Source organism: Aulonocara sp. 'chitande type north' Nkhata Bay, linkage group LG5 (assembly GCF_057382095.1).
Source record: "Aulonocara sp. 'chitande type north' Nkhata Bay isolate Kocher_YH1m ecotype deep benthic linkage group LG5, A_spYH_male_GT1.1, whole genome shotgun sequence".
NCBI classification, from domain to species: Eukaryota; Metazoa; Chordata; class Actinopteri; order Cichliformes; family Cichlidae; genus Aulonocara; species Aulonocara sp. 'chitande type north' Nkhata Bay.
Window position 1 is genome coordinate 21,119,683 of NC_141348.1, and position 4,278 is coordinate 21,123,960.

The window sequence follows — 4,278 nt, forward strand, 5'->3', positions numbered from 1 at the left end:
TTTGCCACCAAAGAGTTGCCCTGTGCTGGCTGTTACAGAGATTTCACTGTCTGTAACAGTTTTTAGACCCCAAAACATCGAGAGTAATGAACCTAGCTTCCAGGTTGGAAAAGCTAACACAGAAGTGCTCATGCTTATCACATCACTGCTTTCTTGCAACCACAATGTCAAGAACAGCAGTTCATGCCTAAATGCTTGGTTACAAAGAGCTGGACCACAGTGATTTAAGTTCAGGTGAACCATAAAAAGAACACCGATGCTCCAGGTGAGGCTTGAACTCACAACCTCAGCATTGCTCTACAATGTACTGTCTTATAAGTACTGCGCGCTTACCGATTGCGCCACTGGAGCTTATGCAGATTATTAGTTAGTCAAGTCAAGACATAATGACTTCTTTTTGCAACCAAAGGAGTTGCTCCGTGCTGGCTGTTAGAGAGATTTCACCACTGGCTTCCGTTTTTAGACCCCAAAACATAGAGAACATCAAGAACACTCCAGGTGAGGCTTGAACTCACAACCATTGCAGAAAAGCCAGTCTTTGTCACATTATTGTTTCTTTTCTTTTTTTGATGACATCAGCAGAAACCGGTTCTGTGATCAAACAGTCAGACAAAACATCGCTTAGCATGTTGAGGACTACATTTCAAAATATACCTCTATATCCAATACCAAATATTTGATGGATGAACATAGAAGATATCTTCCATAGTGCAAAGAAAAGCCAAGTTACTGTATATGTACACTATATGTAAAATAGCTTAGTCCAGTTATGGCTTCCTTACCTATTACTAGATACAGTAACTAACAATCGGGCTGTGTCATCCTTGAGTGCAAAACCCAATGCAGGAGATAAACCTGTGTATTATTACCAAGGACTAAAATTGCAGTCATTTTACCTAATATGTACACAAAAATATTCAAAGAACATTCTCATGTCACAACAACTTTCAGAGGGGACAATGAGACCAGTCGATTTGTGTGGTTCTAAATGCAGTGCTGCAAAATTGTTTCATTCCTTTCTTTACAAGGTCAAGAGCTTTGAGTACAAACAATGGCTTCGGCCTCACAGAAAACTCATAAAGTAGCGCCGCGCGCAGATTCTCCCTCTATGTGCTTCGTGTATGTGTATGTGTGTGAGAGAGAGTGGTCTTTGTGTCTGCATCTTTGTGTCTCTCTCTATCCTGTTAAGACATTGATTTTGCCTCATGACGGGCAGAAGGCTCTAAAAAGGAACAAAGATGGAAAGATGAATGACCGTTGTCCTCAAGAGGGATGCTTGTTTTCTCGTCTCTCTTTGATGAGGTCACAGACAAGACTCTGGGCCACAGGTCATGGAGCCACATAGATTGACATCAAAAAACATACAAAAAATTCACTTTACTCTGTTCAATAGGTCCCCAGCTGCAGGTTTCTATAAATTGTTGTCACTTACCATATCAGCCTTCATAGAAACTGTTATCTACACAAAACGTCTCTAAAACATATGCACATGTATATACAGTGGGGCAAAAAAGTATTTAGTCAGCCACCGATTGTGCAAGTTCCCCCACTTAAAATGATGACAGAGGTCAGTAATTTGCACCAGAGGTACACTTCAACTGTGAGAGACAGAATGTGGAAAAAAAATCCATGAATTCACATGGTAGGATTTGTAAAGAATTTATTCGTAAATCAGGGTGGAAAATAAGTATTTGGTCACCTCAAACAAGGAAAATCTCTGGCTCTCACAGACCTGTAACGTCTTCTGTAAGAAGCTTTTCTGTCCCCCACTCGTTACCTGTATGAATGGCACCTGTTTGAACTCATCATCTGTATAAAAGACACCTGTCCACAGCCTCAAACAGTCAGACTCCAAACTCTGCCATGGCCAAGACCAAAGAGCTTTCGAAGGACACCAGGAAAAGTATTGTAGACCTGCACCAGACTGGGAAGAGTGAATCTACAATAGGCAAGCAGCTTGGTGTGAAAAAAATCAACTGTGGGAGCAATCATCAGAAAATGGAAGACATACAAGACCACTGATAATCTCCCTCGATCTGGGGCTCCACGCAAGATCTCATCCCGTGGGGTCAAAATGATCATGAGAACGGTGAGCAAAGATCCCAGAACCACACGGGGGGACCTGGTGAATGACCTGCAGAGAGCTGGGACCAAAGTAACAAAGGTCACCATCAGTAACACACTACAACGGCAGGGAATCAAATCCCGCAGTGCCAGACGTGTTCCGCTGCTGAAGCCAGTGCATGTCCAGGCCCGTCTGAAGTTTGCCAGAGAGCACATGGATGATACAGCAGAGGATTGGGAGAATGTCATGTGGTCAGATGAAACCAAAGTAGAACTTTTTGGTATAAACTCAACTCGTCGTGTTTGGAGGAAGAAGAATACTGAGTTGCATCCCAAGAACACCATACCTACTGTGAAGCATGGGGGTGGAAACATCATGCTATGGGGCTGTTTTTCTGCCAAGGGGACAGGACGACTGATCCGTGTTAAGGACAGAATGAATGGGGCCATGTATCGTGAGATTTTGAGCCAAAACCTCCTTCCATCAGTGAGAACTTTGAAGATGAAACGAGGCTGGGTCTTCCAACATGACAATGATCCAAAACACACCGCCCGGGCAACAAAGGAGTGGCTCCGTAAGAAGCATTTGAAAGTCCTGGAGTGGCCTAGCCAGTCTCCAGACCTCAACCCCATAGAAAATCTGTGGCGGGAGTTGAAAGTCCGTGTTGCTCGGCGACAGCCCCAAAACATCACTGCTCTCGAGAAGATCTGCATGGAGGAATGGGCCAAAATACCAGCTACTGTGTGTGCAAACCTGGTAAAGACCTATAGTAAACGTTTGACCTCTGTTATTGCCAACAAAGGTTATGTTACAAAGTATTGAGTTGTATTTTTGTTATTGACCAAATACTTATTTTCCACCCTGATTTACGAATAAATTCTTTACAAATCCTACCATGTGGATTCATGGATTTTTTTTTCACATTCTGTCTCTCACAGTTGAAGTGTACCTCTGGTGCAAATTACTGACCTCTGTCATCATTTTAGGTGGGGGAACTTGCACAACCGGTGGCTGACTAAATACTTTTTTGCCCCACTGTATACTGTAGAGAAAGGAAAGCACACACAAGCCATGCCTCTGATTGTATGCTTTGATATGAATGCTTTTGCTTGTATGACTGCATGAAAGGCCCAACAACCACCTGGATTCTGCACTCGTAACTTTCCGATAGTTGACTGTGGAAGTCACTCTGTCAGAGCTTTTGTCTGTTTTACCTCTGCTAGCCAGTAAACAGCAGTTGAACAACAGTTCAGATGTTGTTGTTTTTTTCCAGGCACTGACTTTAAATAGGTTGAGGTATCTTTTGTGATTGTCTCACAAGATGATCACAGTAGAAGGTTACCATTATATTATGTGGCAAGGAGAGAGCCATGTTTGAGTTGAGATAACACTGCCCTGTAAGCACAGCACATAGTGTACCACATTAGAGTGTATTGTACTAATAGAAGTATCAGAGCTCAGACACAGTGCCACTGTATGCATGGACAAACCCAGAAGTAGATTATTGGGGAATAAAAGCTGGCATTGAGATCATTTCCAGCTCAGTTTCAACTCATGTCCTGTCTGGCTGTGCCTGTTGTTGTTGTGCACTGTATAACCTAGAAATCCCCATATATCACTGTGTGCACATGTGTTTGTGTGTATCTAGAGGCCAAAGGTCATTGAGTGAGGGGCCGGGGAATGCTCATGGAGCACACAACCAAATTCCAGCCAAACAAAGCTGTATTTGTACATTCTACAAAATGAAGGCTTCGGGACACCCTGATAGGTGAAAACGCTGACCTCTGTCTGGATGACTTCAGATGGATGATCTTCTCTTTTTCTCTACTGCGCTTTTTACTTATGACATATGTCTTGGCACACTTTTGTTTCAAAATTAAATCAGTTCTTGTCTCTTTTTTTCCTTCTTTTTCTCTTCTTCTTTTAGGTGTTTGCTTATAGCAACGCTTTTAGTGTTTTTAGTCAGGCGTTTATGAGGTGAGACGCTGCATATGTGTGCATGTGTGTATAGTGTCTTTGTGTGTGAAGTGTTTGGGTGCATATGTGTGTGTGGCCCAGCTACGGTGCCTTGCTGTGGAACGCAGAGGTCAAGAGGAGCTGACCTCCCTTGAAGCCTTAATATGGTGCAAAGGGGGAGGGGAGAGGTGAGAGCACTGGACACGCTAAACAAGCAAACGCATACACCTTAAAACAATATCTCCACTTTTTTTTAA

The 4,278-nt window shown here is 43.0% G+C and overlaps 1 non-coding gene across 1 annotated transcript; it reads right to left on the minus strand.

The window, feature by feature from the left end:
• Positions 1 to 257: 257 nt before the first annotated feature.
• trnai-uau (transfer RNA isoleucine (anticodon UAU)) lies at positions 258 to 351 on the minus strand. The gene is made up of 2 exons: positions 314 to 351; positions 258 to 293 (listed from the first exon to the last, which is right to left on the minus strand). It is a non-coding gene; the product is annotated as a tRNA-Ile (tRNA).
• Between the last annotated feature and the right edge of the window lie 3,927 nt (positions 352 to 4,278).